General features: G+C 35.3%; 1 pseudogene; it reads left to right on the top strand.

The window, feature by feature from the left end:
* The first annotated feature begins 205 nt into the window (after positions 1-205).
* On the top strand, positions 206-16,436 carry LOC112010930 (CMP-sialic acid transporter 2-like; annotated as a pseudogene).
* Positions 16,437-17,198: the final 762 nt, after the last annotated feature.

The raw sequence follows: 17,198 nt of genomic DNA, 5'->3' as shown, positions 1-17,198 counted from the left end.
TTTATGGGAATTCTTTGAACCTTTTTAACAGTAAAAAGAAATGTAAACTAAAATGTTTTAATATCTTTCAAAAATATTTATATAAAAAAAAAAATTGGGCCTTCTATGGTAAGGGCCCTTGGCAATGGCCTAATCGGCCTAAGCCTAGGGCCGGCCCTGATACAAGCCCACCAGGTCAATGTCGTGATTGCGACTTGGATGTTGACTCGGAACTCAGAGTCGGACTCGGCGGGCCTTGGCGGTTATTGTGTTCGGAACGGCGCGGTGCTTCCTTGTCCTCTTCGCTGGAGCTCGATTTCTCAGGCATGCTCCCTCTCCGTCTCTCACTCCGTCGAGAAACGAGTTTGATCTCTCTGGTTTGATCTCCGTCAACAGTACTCCGTCAACAAACCCAACGCCACCGCCTCGCCTTCGCTGTCGCCGCCTGGGTCTCTGGTTTTGGGTGAGACACGCACAGAGATTTCTGCAGACATGGAGTACAGAAAACTCAAAAATCAGTTACCTTTCTCCTCTAATTCACTCATATCCTGTATACCCATCAATTTTATAACACTTTTTTTTTGTTAGGATGAAGACGGAAATGGTGGTGGAGATGACATAGAAAGCCGGAAACCTCTTTCAGTGACTAATGTGGCCACCTTGGGAGGTGCCACCGTTGACTGGTCCAAATGGAAGCTCAAGTATGAGTTCGATTTTTTTTTATCTTTTTCAAATTCTAATCAAAACCCATGTTGTAATTAAGAGAGATTAGTAAGTAAATTCTATAATTTTGTTTGTTCTTGTTATAGGATCGTTGTGGTAGTTGCATTGACACTTCTTACTAGTTCGCAAGGCATACTTACTGTGTGGTCTAAGAGAAATGGCAAGTACGATTATAGTGTTACCACTTCTAATTTTATGGTAAGCATAATTATAATTAAAAAAAAAAATGATTTTATTTTTTATTTTTTATTTTTTTATAAGTAAAGGAAATTTTATTTAAGAACTTAATAATGAGTCACCCAAGTATACAGGAAGTATACAGCCAGGGATTAACATAATCAAATACATAAATTACAAGCATCTATCAAATTATAGACCAAAGAAATAGAATGACTTTCTATGATAGACATCCAGTCCGATAGATTTTTAAAGAAGAAAAATTTTAAATCAGTTATAATTCTTTCAGAATCTTCAAAACACTGGTTGTTTCTCTCCCTCTAAATGCACCACATCAAACAATGAGGGACAGCCATCCAAATAACACCATTACAATGATGACCAAAATTTCCTTGCCAACAAGCAAGGAGCTCAACTACAATCTTTGGCATCACCCAGTGGATACCAAACAAGGTGAACACCATATACCACAACTTATAAACAATAGGACAATGTAGTTAAAGATGGTCTACCAATTCTCTATTACTTTTGCGCATATAACACCAATCTAGAATCAACACATTCTTCTTATGTAAATTATCAATAGTCAAGATCATTCCTAAAGCTGCAGTCCAAACAAAAAATGCAAACTCTGGATGGAACCTTTTGCTTCCAAATACTTCTCCAAGGGAAGGATTGAATACATACACCCAACAAAGCTTGATAGTAACTACTTACCTCAAAACCCTTGCTCTTAGCAGGTGTCCAACCCATCTTATCCTGATCAATACCTCTCAATGAGACTCCACATATAACATTCCAAAAAACAGACAAAGAATTTGATTCCCTATCATGAATTTCTCGCAAGAATTCTAAGTCCCAAAAAAGAACCCCCCGTTAGGAAACTGTATGAGATCAGCCACATCAGCCTCCTTATCATTACTGATTCTAAATAAATCTGGAAAACACATACTCAAAGGATTATCTCCACACCAAACATCATGCCAAAATTTCACTCTAGTCCCATCTCCAATCTGAAACTAAATGTAGCGAGGAAAAGTAGACCAACCACTACTGATAGTTTTCCATAAACTCACCCCATAGGAGCCTGGAACAGAATTAGAGCACCAATTTCCCTCCTCAGCTCCATATTTAGCCCTTATCACCCTTCTTCAGAGCGCTTCTCTCTCATACCCAAATCTCCACAACCATTTTCCCATTAGTGCTTCATTAAAGTATCTCAAGTTTTGAATTGGTAGACCCCCAAACTGGATAGGAGAGCATACCTTGGACCAATTCACCAAGTGACGTTTAGAATCAACTCCTAGACCACCCCAAAGAAAATTTCGTTGAAGTTGCTCTATACGATATGCTATACCTACTGGAATTGGAAAAAGAGAAAGGAGATAAGTAGGTAAATTGGATAAAGTACTTTTAATGAGAGTAAGTCTCCCCCCTTTGGATAGATACAATCTTTTCCATCCTGCTAACCTCCTTTCCACCTTCTCAATGATGGGATTCCAAACTGCTCTATCTTTCCATTCTGCACCCAATGGAAGGCCTTAAATATTTCATAGGAAGTGAGCCCTGCTTACAACCCAACGCATCTACTAGCATCTCAAAATTTGGAACCACTCCCACAAGAACTAGTTAAGACTTATCCAAATTAATTTTCAATCCTTAAACAATCTCAAACCATGACAAAATTAAGTGCAAAAACAGCATCTGGTTGATATTAGCATCGCACATAACCAATGTATCATCTGCAAAGAAAAGATGAGATACTTGTAAGTGATCACCTGTGGAGGTACCCACACTAAATTTGGACAATCGACCTTCTGTCACCGCCTTATCCATCATTTTGCTAATTGCCTCCATAACAACAACAAATAATAATGAAGACAAAGGATCACCTTGTCGTAAGCCTCTATAATTCTCAAAGAAACCACATGGAGCTCCATTAATCAAAACTGAGAATTTGATCGTAAATATACAGTAAAAAATCCATTTTCTCCATTTTTCTGGGAACCCAAGACGCTCAAGCATATACATTAGGAAACCCCAGTTCACATGATCATAAGCTTTCTCCACATCCAACTTGCATAACACCCCCAAAATTCCTAATCTCAGCCTACTGTCCAAACATTCATTTGCAATGAGACATGAGTCTAGAATCTGCCTATTCTTAACGAAAGCATTTTGAGACTCTGAAATAACATACTCGATCACCTCTTTCAACCTATCAGCCAATACTTTAGCAATAATTTTGTAAACCAACCCCCCCCCCCCCCCAATTAGACTAATAGGCAGAAAATCTTTCACCTCTACTGCATCTGACTTTTTGGGAATCAAGGAGATAAAGGTTGCATTTAAACTTTTCTCGAACTGACCTCTCTCAAAAAAAAACTTGAAAAATCTCCATGAGATCTGATTTGATAACATCCCAGCAAGTTTGGAAAAAAGCCATAGGGAAACCATCTGGGCCAAGAGCTTTATCCCAAAAACTTCTACATCATCAAAAGGCCTCACCAACCAGCCAGCCTTGTCATCAGAGATTTTAGGAAAATTCAGCACATCCAGATGTGGCCGATAGCCTTTATGTTCCGTAAATAAATTTTTATAAAACTGAATAATGCAATCCTCTACACTTTTTTGATCAAAAGTCAGGACCCCATCAACCTTGAGATTAGTAATTGCATTGTTTCTTCTATGTGAGTTAGCCCTTTGATGAAAGAACTTTGTGTTGCTGTCCCCTTCCTTCAAGTAGAGCATTGTTGATTTTTGCCTCCAACTAATCTTTTCCAAAAGGCTGATTTTTTTTTTTTTAAATTCTGTTTGAAGCCTTGCCTTCTCTAACTTCTCCTCCTTCTCCTCTTCTCATAGAACTACCACTTCCTCTTTTGCATCCAAAGCATTCAAATCACTCCACAGTTGTATTTTTTTTACAGCCACATTTCCGAACTCCAATTCATTCCACTTCTTCAAGTCTGCCTTCAAGGCTTTTAATTTCATGGCCATTCTGTAGCTAGGTGTACCTTGGAATTGATAAGAATCCCACCAATCTTTCACCTTCCCACAAAACCTTCCACCTGGAGCTACATATTCTCAAAACGAAAAGGTCTTTGTCCCTTTTGAATTGCACCACCCTCCAGGATAATTGGAAAGTGATCAGATAAGACTCTAGCCAACCTCCTCTGTGACAAATTGGGATAATGATCTTCCCAATCGGGAGAAAAAAGGAATCGATCTATCCTGGATCCAGAGGTGGAATTGGACCATGTATACCTACCACTTGCCATAGGGATATCCAACAAACCATGCACAGAAATGAAATCTGAGAAGTCATGCATTGCTTGGTTAACAGCCCCTAATCGCTCCGTCGGGAAACGAACAACATTGAAATCCCCTGATGCACACCAAGGCACGTTCCACCAACTATGAAGACCCGACAATTCCCAATTAATGTTTCAAGTGTAATTTGTGTGTAAATTTCAGTTTGTTAGGTCTTTCTAGGTGATCAAAGAAATGGGTATTGATTTATTTCTTCTTTTATTGAATTAGGTGGAGGCTTTGAAATGTTTGCTGTCTCTTTTAGCTTTGGCAAGAATATGGAAGAGTGTAGGTGTTACTGAAGATAACAGGTTTTTTTTTGTTTGTTTTATGCTAAGTTTTCATAAAACTTTTGATTTAATGCTCTCATTAAGTTGGAATTATCATATTTGGGAGAAATTATTCTGTGCACTTGATGTAATTCACATAATGGTGGGTCCCATCTGTAGGAACCACATGAAGAGCTCTCACTCTGACCTGAGAGCAGGGCATAGCACAGCTCCTCATATTTCAACAATGCACATTTTGTTTCATCCCAGTTATTTAACTGTGTTTTACTTTTAAGTTCACATTCTTATTCCAATCATATCTAATTATTATTGTTGCTTGTTCTGTCTTTGAACTAGGTTGAGTACAACATTGGATGAAGTTATTGTATACCCCATTCCTGCATTACTTTACCTAGTCAAAAATATGCTCCAGGTTTGTTGTGGTAATCGTGTTTTTATTTTTGGGAGTCACAATTCCGTTGGCATTCTTGCTTGCTGAAATTTGGTTAATGTGTATTCTTCACTTTTATGTTGCAGGACTACATCCTTGAACATGTGGATGCCCCGGGTTATCAAATACTGAAGAATCTGAACATTATCAGTACTGGTGTTTTGTATAGAATTATACTTAAGAAGAAGTAAGTCCTTGCCAGTTGCCATCATTTACATTGGATTTTTTTTTTTTTTTTTTTAATTTCATCATGGAAAATGTTTGCAAAAGCGTCTTAACAAATACAATGAAGATGGAAGAGTCATAATAATTCATTTGGTTTACATGTCATCTCATTGATACTCTAGAAATATTTAATGTTAAGATTGTTGGCCCAAATAGGAGAAAGAGATCAAACTAAATTGGTTCCTTTTTTCCTTTTTCTTTTTCTAGTTTATAAATTCAAGAACATATTGGGAATGTGAAAAGCATCCATGAGCATGAACATGTGTACTAATTCAGCTGCTATTGGGCTATGTGTCTGAGTATAGAGAGTGAAAGATTAAGGAAAAAAAGTTAATTTAAACTAATTAAGAATTTAAGCTTAACCAATTAGGACTGCAAATTTTTTTTGAGCTTTGTGTTCCAATTATATTTTCTTTCAGGTTAAGCAATATTCAATGGGCAGCTTTCATTCTACTATGTGTTGGGTGCAGTACAACTCAGCTAAAAACAAAGTAAGATTGCTCACACATCTTATTTATGGACTGTTTCAGACTCAGTTGTGTTTTGAGTTTTGGAATGTTTAGCTTAAAGATACTATTGGAATTGTCACATGTACAATCCATACTGATTGATGTGTGTTTCTTGTCTATTGTACAGGACAGGATGTAGTCTACTAATGAATGAAAATATTATTTACTAAATCTTATATCACTTTTAGGAAGTGATGATATCTTGGTGCATGTAGCCATGTACTTGAGAAGTAGGAATTAGTGAACATTGTTTCTAACTATATTACTTGTATAATCCTTTCTTGAAATTCAATTTTTGTCTACTTTGAACTAATTGTCTGTGCCTTAGAAAATGACATTGTTTTTGCAGTTCTGATGATGTATTACAAACACCTGTTGAAGGTTGGCTGATGGCCATTGTGAGTTAACCAAAACTTTAGACACTCTTAATACAACAATGAAGAAAAAAGAAAAACCAAAGGAAAGCATTTTATAGCTTAAGGTTCTCGTTATCATAATGGGGGTGATTTCTTTGCAGGTCATGGCACTCTTAAGCAGTTTTGCAGGAGTGTACACTGAGGTGAGTTTTTTCTGTACACAGTTTGCACTCTAGTTCTTCAGAACTACAATTCATGTCCATCATTTAGTCATTTACTGTTTGAATCCTAACCCAACATAACTTGATCATGATTGGGTTGAATTTTGTTAATTGATGGATTTTGTAAGACTGATTGAAGTTTTTTAGTGATCCAGAGTTAAAAAAGTGAAAACTCTCATTAGAGTGATCTAGATATCTGTTCTGTTAATTATCTTGCTTATGATTTTTACAGGCTATAATGAAAAAGCGTCCTTCGAGAAACATAAATGTGTAAAACTTCTGGTTATACGTCTTTGGTATGGTGTTTAATGCTGTTGCTATAGTGACCCAAGATTTTGATGCGGTGATGAACAAGTAAGCATTTCTCTGTTTCTGATTCTCCTCACTGCCTTAGAAGTGGGATATTCTTCTTTTCTGATTAGAATTGAAGAAGTTTTAGTTTAGAAGTTATTGTTTCTTTTGTTCAGGGGATTCTTCCATGGATACTCATTTATTACCATCCTAATGATTCTCAACCACGCACTAAGGTATCTTTAGGAGTTCAATTCTACTATAATTATGAATTATCCACGTTTGTTTGTCACCTCTCCTAGTGTCCTTTAATACAATCTGTTTAAATTGTCTCTTGTGCAGTGGCCTTGCTGTATCTATGGTAATGAAGCATGCTGACAATATTGTGAAGGTAAGTTAGGATAAATTTGTTGTTGCAAATTTAACATTGATAGTTCTTGCTAGAGTACTTTTTTTTGGGATAAGTAAGAAAGATAGTTCTTGCTAAAGTACTTGTTGGTCTTTGTATTCTTAGCCCACGTTCAACCTTAATGAATGTCCAACCCTCTTTTTGAAGGGTGTGAAAGATTGGTACATGACCTGAAGCTGTTTGATGCAGGACAATTAATAGAGAAATAAAATAACAAGAAAAGTAAAGGATAAACCTAAGAATCAGCACTTAGGTTGCTTCGAATCAGCATCAAGCTAAACCCTTAGGAATCAACACCTAAGGCGTTAGGAGTCAGCACCTGCACCTAACAACTGGAAAAATATCCAATTTGAATTTTCATTAATCAGTCTATTCTAAAATACAAATAAACTAGACTCTGTCAAGAACCTAGTGGTTCCTAATGGGATTGGATGGGAATTGTAGGGGAATGTATGTGAGTTGTAGGGAAATTGACTTAATTCGAGGTAGTCAGTCTCCATAGAGAAAGAAAGAGATTAAGAGAGAGAGATGCACTATGGCACTAAGCAATCAATTGGTTTATTCTTCAATGATGGAAATATGATTACAAGTAGGTATTTATAGAACCATGAAACTATCCTATTGGCTCACATGGCCTTATCCTAATGGTTCTATTATTCCCCATGTGCATTAATAATTCCAACATATGTTAAATGTGATTAACATGCTTGAGATTGGAACTAACTAGCTAACTAACTAAATGCATTCTAAACCCAAATGTGGGTTCCTAACATTTCCCTCTCCTTCAAAACACCTTGCCCACAAGGTGTTGTTGTCATTGACATCTTCATGAAGGGAGACCGGCCACTAAGCCAATACTCCCATGCATCTTGATTATTGAACACGCCAAATACTTCCAAACATTTAATCACAAGCTATAACTTGAACAAAGGCGTTCCATTTTGAGAAAGTCCAGTAAATGGACACCCTAAAAATGTACCAAAATCAGTAACAAACTCAATAGCTCCCATATTGCTTGCTCTGTAACGTTGACAATCAATTGAGGCAATTTTTAATGCTGCACATGGACTGGTCGCAATTAATTTTCTGGATGTTGCTTGTAGGCATCTAATTAACTCCAAAAGATGAAGGGATAAGATCCTTACAGGTGACAATTTGAGGGGTAGAGAAAGGGATTTTATTGATTGGTGCATTATGTGTTGTTGTAATAGGGAGACGGTGGATCATTTGCTACATTGTGGTGAGGCTTACCGGTTGTGGAGTTTGGTTTTTAGATCGTTTGGGATTTTATGGGTCTTGCCAAGATCGGTTGCGGACACTCTCTTTGGTTGGTGGAATTGGCCTGGAAAGCATTTGTCTAGCATTTGGAATTTAGCTCCGTTGTGCCTAATGTGATGTCTTTGGAGGGAACGTAATTGGAGGACGTTTGAGGACATGAAAAGTTCTGATAACTAGCTATTAGCTTCTTTTAGTAGCACCCTTAATGACTGGTCTAGGGTTTTGGGACTCACCACTAGTGATTCTCTCTCTATGTTTCTTAGCTCTCTCCTTTGTAATTAGTATCTTTTCTTTCTTTGTGTCTTTCTTTCTTAGCAAGTGAATGACTAGTATTGCCATATCTTGTTCTTTTAAAGAATTGACATGGTGTCATAGGATTGACATTGAGGACAAAGATCATCCCATTACGGCATTTTATTAAGTTTGAAAATAGCAATCTGGGTGAGCAAATTAGAAATGGAACATCTAGTGTCTTAGCTTGGTGATTAGCTTTATCCAATATTTCATAAAAGAAATGGTACAAGCAGGAGGCTCAGCTACCTCAAATTAGCCAGAAAATTTTGTTTTCTTTTCTTTCCTTTCTCTGATCAGTATGGGTGGTTCTTGAAGTTTTTTTTATTGAATTCAAGCTTTTTCAATTGGTGGTAGAGGAAGGGGGAAATTTTTTCTCTCTGAGGATTTTTGAAAGGGGTAAATATTTCACGCAATCCGTTTTCATGAGCAAGAATGCGGCACAATGGCTTATGAATAATATTGAATACACAGTGATTAGAGTCAATCCCAAGCAGGTTTTTACACTCAGGGAATGTGATACTGCTTACATGTTGCAACGTGGTTCCAACACCTATGGTCAATTCTTAGCAGTGACAGAACTCAGAGTAGGCAGGCGAAGGAGAGCTATCATTATCCCTGCAGGCAAAGCTCAACAAGGTTGGAGGGCTTTTGGGCTTGAATTAAGAAGGATGTTGGCACCCACACAATATGCTTTGGGTGGTTTGAAATTTATAGCTCAGCCACATAAGTGAAATTCAGAGATTCAATCCCCTCGGTCTTTTGTAGAAGCAGTGAAAGGTCATGTGCCGACAAGGGATATGAAGCAGATACAACACCCTATTACCAGTGATCATGAGAAGCCTCAAATAGTGGAGAAGATAGCGGACACTCCGAGATTCAATCATACTAAGTCGTTAGCAATCGAATATCCGGTTGGCAAACCGTGTGAATAGGTGGTGGAAGATGATTTTCAGGTCGGTAAAGCTTGGCCGACAATTGTGGGTGCTGCAAAAGGGAGATTTCGGAGCATTGATGTGGGGAAGAAATTAGAGGAGAAAATTCTGGCAATGAATAAAAGCAGATTTCCTTTAAGGTTTAATTTGAATTCAAATGAAATTAATGCTGGGAAGGGGCGAGAAATCAGGAATTCACGCTAGATCACTTGTATTCACACCAACAGTGTGTTCTTGCTCCACACTAACAACAACAGGTTCATGCATTGTGGATTCTTGGTCAGTCGAATCAAGAGATTGTAGCTCCTCTTCCATCATGTTCTCAAGATCCTCTTGCAATCTTGAGAGCTCTTCTTTCATGGCCTTTTTAGATTCAACAAAGGCCTTGACCTTCGCTGAAACTTCATTCACCATTTGGTGTAAGTCCTTCAAGATTTTTTGTCGATCATATTCACTCGTCTCAAGATTGATGGCTTTGATACCAAATGTTAGGAACCTAGTGGTTCATAATGGGATTGGATGGGAATTGTAGAGGAATGTATGTGAGTTGTAGGGAAATTGACTTAATTCGAGGTAGTCACCCTCCATAAAAAAAGAAAGATATTAAGGGAGAGAGAGAGAGAGATGCACTAAGCAATCAATTGGTTTATTCTTCAATGATGGATTTATGATTACAAGTAGGTATTTATAGAACCATGAAACTATCCTATTGGCCTACATGGCTTTATCCTAATGGTCCTATTATTCTCCATGTGTATTAATAATTCCAACCATGTGTTAAATATGATTAACATGCTTGGGATTGTAACTAACTAACTAACTGACTAACTAAATGCATTCTAAACCCAAATGTGGGTTCCTAATAGACTCTTATATAGAGGTAGAACTGGAAAATAAAGAGATAAAGATAACAACATACCAAAACTAATCCTAGTTGAACTCAAATACTAATCCCTATCTAATCTCAAATCTAAACCCTATCCAAATAAAAGTCTATAATTATTCAATTTCCTATAAGGTAAATACAAAAATCTGAAAATATAAAATCTAAAATAATTTTGGTTTTGCTTCTGCATCACTGTTATTTATCAAAATTTGTTTGAGTGGATAAATGCTTCGGGTGTATTTTCTTTTGCTTCTTTGCCTGATTTACTTGATCATACTTTCCATATTTAAATTTGTGTACCTGTTGTATACCCCTTGTGTACATTAGGTAGAACTCTTTTACTTATAGATATATTAAAATATTTCTAGCACTTTATGCAGTTAAATTGGTCTTTATAATTGCTTTACTCATTTATAATTGCATTATTCAAGAGAAGCATTCGTTACCATCCTGCTGCAAACATTTTCTGCACTTTGTGATTGAAGTTCCCATTTTAATTAGCTTCCCCATGTTGTGCAGGTGTATTCTACTTCAGTGGCAATGCTTTTCACAGCATTTGTTTGTTATTTTTTATTTGGTTTTAATCTTTCACTTGCCTTCATCCTTGGCACAATGTAAGTTACTTCTATTTACACAGTTCATCTCGTTGTTCATTTTTCTGTTGTTCTGGCATGCATTTATATAATGTTGGGATTGATGAGTGATGACGCCATTATTACTTGTTTTTAACGAAAATAACCATTGAAAGCATGATGGTAGTTATGTTTAATTACTTTATTTCTCTTGCTTCCAGCACTGTAGCAGTCTCGGTATATTTGCATGCTGTTGGGAAGCAAAGATAATTCCATATCACTAATCGCAGCAACACTCCATCATCTCCCTCTCATGCTCTCCAGCATCCCTCACCGTAAGTTTTTTTTTTTTTTTTGACTTTTGCCTAGGTCTAGTTGGCTAACTTGAAAAAGAGCAAAGCTATGTTAAGTGAATTCTTTTATGTTTGGTCTACCTTTGATTGTTGGTCTGCATGGGTTTAGTAGTAGAACTCCATAGATTTTATAGAGTCGTTGCTTTTTGTCATAAACTCTTTCTTTGCAATTCTTTAGACTCTATTGTGTTATCAGTGTAAGTTTCATCAATTACCTCTGTCTCTTTCTAGCATAAGATTTTTCTTGTTTCACTTTCTAGAATTAATTTTTTTTGAAAAATTGAGATTTATCAACAGATATATATATTTGAACTATCTGAATGTGTTTGGCATTCCTCCAATCTCATGTAGCTCCTTCTGTCCTACAATTTCTCTAAACAAGTTAGCTGGCACCATGTAAATTCACATATAGAATGTTTGGTAGGTAGCCCACTAGAAGCTTTAATTTTCATTCAAGAAAAAAATTTATTGAACATATTCATAAGAGTTTTCAAATATATATTGTTTCTTGCAATAAATAACTGTTCAATTGATTTTACTTTCATGAGTTTCTTGGTGTTGTCACAGAGGGGGAACCCCATTGTTTTCTACTTTTTATTCTTTTACACTCCCAGGTAAATTTATTATATATTGATGATTGTTTCAGTAATGAATCCATCTCCATGAGGGACAAATTGGTATTCAATAAGATAATGAAAGGTTGTATTTGTCTCCTCTATGGTTTGTCTGGACTATCTAACATGGATTAAGCCATTATGCTGCTGAATGATTTTTTGTTCTTAGGACTATGCATGTGCCCTTGTTTTTTCTTGTCTTAAAGAAGTACTTGGGTCTGGCGACTGTGGAAGAAGAGAGGAGAGGATTTGTTTGTTTTGTTGTTTGGGGGGGGTGGGGGGGGGGGGGGGGGGGGGGGGACTTCCTTTTCATCTTGCTGCTGGAATACTTGTGTTATGTAAGGTTTAAAAGGAAATAAAGAATTTTTTCTTTTGATACAAAAAGGAAATAAAGAATTTGTACTAAAGTTTAGACATATTATTAATATAAAAAAGATAAAAATAACGAATCCATAATTACTAACAATCAAAATAAGAGATTAATTCAAATACTTAGTTTAGTCTTTAGACATAAAATTTGATTCCTCAAAATAAATCAATCTAAAAGTATTGAAAGTATATAAATATACCTGCAAATAAAAGTTTGAGTGTGCTAAAAGGCATTTTTTTTTTTTCAATTTTCAAAGTTTGAGTGTATTATTTTTTGGAGTGATCTCATCACTAGTGGTGGAGCTATGAATCCAATTTGGGAGGCAAGATTAAAGATTAAATTAATTTGAAAAATATTCATACAAAATCTAATTTACATGTAAAATGTAATTCATTTTTTCATACCTAGTTTGATTTACTCAATTGCCTTCCATGTTTTTCATATTTTTAAATTGCTACATGATTTTTTCATTCCCAATAGTGCCCAATACCTTGATCCAATTTTCGATTGGAATTCCCTTTAGACTTATTATTATGCTCAAGTTTCTACATTATCATAATTATCTACAAGAATATATTTCACATAATTAAAATATTAAAATAAAATAACTAATTCATAATTACAAATAATGCAAGTAAGAGATAAATCTAAATACATAAAATTTATACATTTAATTTGATTCTTTAAAATAAATTGAGAGAATAAGTTAATCTATAAAGTTATGAGTATAGTAGTATACTTGCAAAATTATGTACACAACTCATTCTGACTCTCATTCCCATGATTGCTTTAGGGGAAAAAAACTGCAAAATTCAACTTGGATTTCTCTTTCTTTTTTTTTCTTTCTTTTTTTTTTTTTTAATTTTTTTTAAGTATTTAAAATTTAGGTTTATAACAAAAGTCTTATGTTTGAAATTTCAGGAAGTAAGATATAAGAAAAAAAAATAGTCACGCCTTTAGGGTTTTAATATGGTATAACTACATTTGATAGATTTTTTTTATTATTTATATTTATATTTTATTACTATTAATATTTGAATAAAATATGGGATCCAATATAATGAACTTAAAAAGAAGAAGAAAAAAGGACAACTAAGAAAATTGCCGTGACTTATATTGAGAATTGGTGAAAACCTATGGTACTTCATAAAGCTTAGGCCTAAGAATGATATGGGTGTCAGTGGGTTTCTTTTATTATTATTATTATTATTATTATTATTTTATTATTATTTGGGTGTGTTAGGTTTAGGCCTAAGAGTATTTTTGTATTTTTCTACTGGAGGCAAAAGTAAAACTTGAGTAAGCTTTCATCATATAGCTTTCAAGGATTTTTTTTTTCACACTCATACGTATATATCTGTGATTAGAAAACGCATAACGTTTATATTTTGTGATTGGCAAATGCATAAAATTCATGTTATCACTATTGATTCCTGGTCNTCACAGCATTTGTTTGTTATTTTTTATTTGGTTTTAATCTTTCACTTGCCTTCATCCTTGGCACAATGTAAGTTACTTCTATTTACACGGTTCATCTCGTTGTTCATTTTTCTGTTGTTCTGGCATGCATTTATATAATGTTGGGATTGATGAGTGATGACGCCATTATTACTTGTTTTTAACAAAAATAACCATTGAAAGCATGATGGTAGTTATGTTTAATTACTTTATTTCTCTTGCTTCCAGCACTGTAGCAGTCTCGGTATATTTGCATGCTGTTAGGAAGCAAAGATAATTCCACATCGCTAACTGCAGCAACACTCCATCATCTCCCTCTCATGCTCTCCAGCATCCCTCACTGTAAGTTTTTTTTTTTTTGACTTTTGAACTTGTGTTTTTCTCTTTAAATATGGTTTAATGTTGTATAGTTGATTACATTCTGTGGAAGAAGAAGCATGATAATGAGAATTAGTGTAAGAGTGAGAATGAGAGTAGTATTGTATTGTTATTATTAAGGAGAATATGCTTGTTTTTGTGGCCACTTTCAGCTTTCGTGGGTGAACCGAATGTGGTTGTAATATGTATAGTATAGTATAGATGCTGTCCCACTTTCAGACCAAGGGGACACCATGGTTTGCTTAGTGCTATAATAACTGTAAGTATCATATTCATAGGATCCTATCTAAGTGTGCTTTGTTTATTGATTTCATGTGGAGTTTGTGTTGTGCTGCTCTATTGGTGTTTTAGCATGAATTTGCTTACTGAAAGAAAGAAGGAAATTATGGAGATTTCGTTTTGTGCTATACCTTTGTTCTACCTTCTATAATTACTTGTCAATGGTTTGCATTTTTCTTATTGCTAGTTGTTGAAAATTATGCAAGTATTATCATAGACATGATGGTGGGTGTTGCTGATGGCGGCAATTAAAATGAACTTATTTTCATGATATCAGCTCATTTAAGTGAATCATTATTGACATTGTCGGACCGTGTGCCTTACCGATCCATCCAATGACCAACTGGTGAAGGATGAGGGGCATAAATTTTATAGCATTCGATCGCAGACTAAGCCCATTGGTATTGGAGCGAATTGTGAAATCTCTCACAAACATCTTAGAAAATAGCATATATATGTTAGAAGTATGTTGTTAAATGATTAAATTTACTATATTCCAATAGTTTAAGCTTTGGAGACAATCGATAATTTAATATGGTATTAAAGCGGGTGGTCCTAAATTCGGTAATTTAACAATATACAATTCTGTCATAGTACTTGTTTCCATACTAAGGGTTACAAGGCTAGATTCACATAAAGGTTAAAGAGCAGCAGTGTTGCCACCTACCATAGTAGAAATCAGCTGGAATGCTTAATAGTGTAGAGAACAAGATCACTTGTGGGGGTAGAGGAGATAGGTGGAGGTGGAAAATAGGAAAAAAGAACAAAAGAATGCATAATAACTTGTGATTCTCAATGTATTAATGCAATATGAAGATGGGCAAAACTTAGGTTCAATTCCTTAAGTGCAATACTTCAGGTTCTTTAATTAAATTTAGACATCTGACTGTATTGATCAATGCACAGCACAAACAATATCTTCTTTCCTGAGGAGAATTAAATTCAATACATTTATGTGTTTGAATATAATTCGGGAAATCTATTGTATAGCACTTAAGCTATTGTACCTAAGTGAAAGTGCTGCTGTCTTGGCTGACATGGTTGTTATTGGGAGAGATTTTATACAAGATTTCTCAAATATTATGCTGCTCTGGTTTCTGATTTCACCTTCTTTAGATTTTTTACCTATTTTTTTAAATGAATATGATTTGCATCTGAGAGGTCATGAATTTGCAGAAGCTGACTACGGTGCATGAACCATTGACATTGGAGAAAAGGTCTGCTTACTCCCACATTTACTGCAAGTGTACAGTTTCAAGAACCTTTGAGCAATTCCAAGGGTTAAATTAACACTGAGTCTCTTATTACTATTTTCTTGTATTCCACCAGATATGTAATTCCAAGAAGCCTTAAGCAAAGGAGTTTTTGCGAAAACAATATATGATATGTTTGCAGAGCACTCTGTGTTGGACTCCTCTCAGAAAATGCTGTGAAGTTAAGAGTTTGTAAAGAAGCAAAGAAGTAAAAAATCATGCCAAGCATTCTTAACGTCGGGTTCCAAGTATCCTCCACGCAATAAAGAGATTCATAGTTAATTGCATGATGGAATGGTTGAAGCTGTCATTATCTGCTGAAGCATCCTGCATCATTTTTCTTCTTTTCTTTAAGAAAAAAAAAATCTGATGTTCCTTGGATCATTGGATTACTCTCACACACACACACACACACAATAAGAAGCAATAATGATGGAGGATGTATGGCATTGGAAATTGTATTCTAGGAATGTATTCTCTTAACCAACCTAAGGGGGTGATGTGTTGTCAAGATCTCCTCACTTTATAGAGAACTGGTTATCAACCCTACCCACAAAAGCTTTATAAAGACTCAAACCAATACAAAAGGTATGTGTTACAAATAATCATGGTTACAAAGTAACCTGATAATGCCCTATCAATATACCCAGTACATTGATAGGTGAGACACTTGTAAAGAGGAAGCATGTGGCATAATTGGGCTAAATACTGAAAAAGCTAGGACCATGGATAGGTTTTGGTTTGAAATGCCTAGAGCTCAATGATGGAGCATCCTCGCCTCAAAAGGAACCTTGGAGAAGGTCACTTAATACTATCATGTCAATATTAATTGTCTTTACTAATCTTCAATCCTTTTACACTAAATGTAACAAGACATGTCGTTACTAATATTCAATCCTCTCAACAAACTTGAGGGGATGATATGTTGTCAGGATCTCTCCCATTCTATGGGGAATTGGACATCAACTCCACCCCTCTCCCAAACAATCACAAAAGTTAAGCATTACATATCAATGTTACTCTGCAATTTTTCTCTCAAAAGTTGCAAGAAATTCTTGTACTGACGTAAATTGCATCTTGCCAAACCCACTGGTTGGCCCAAAGACTAGGAATAGATTGTTCCTATGTTTAAATTTGTTATCTAGTAAATCTCCTCTCATCATATCACATTGTTCAGTCGGCCAACTTGTTGTGGTTCCTATTCTCAAATTCAACACATCACTAAAGAAAAAGAAAAAATTGTCAAAATGTTCACAATTCTTAACCTTGAAATTGATATTCATCTGACCAAAAGGAAAATGAAAACCTTGGAAGTAGCATGGAACCGACTGCACGTGTTTCCCCTTTAAAGCAATGGCATTCTATTATTATTATTATTATTATTTTAAAATTTTTGATGCTATAATAATTACTTAAGAAAATTTTATTTTTAACGATATCGAGTATCAAGCACTAGCACAAGAAAATTGTATACTTATAAATTTGGGTCAGATATTCAATGAAGTCAACGTAAATTGTTTGAAGTTTCACTAAGGGGCAAACCATGAAGGCCTAGGTCAAGCTAGATCCTTCCCATAAAAAAGAAAAAAAAAAGGTCAAGCTAGATCCTGAA

Source organism: Quercus suber, unplaced genomic scaffold (assembly GCF_002906115.3).
Source record: "Quercus suber isolate HL8 unplaced genomic scaffold, Cork oak 2.0 scaffold_427, whole genome shotgun sequence".
Classification (NCBI taxonomy): domain Eukaryota; kingdom Viridiplantae; phylum Streptophyta; class Magnoliopsida; order Fagales; family Fagaceae; genus Quercus; species Quercus suber.
Note: the sequence above shows the minus strand (reverse complement) of the source record. Positions and strands in the feature narration are given on the sequence as shown.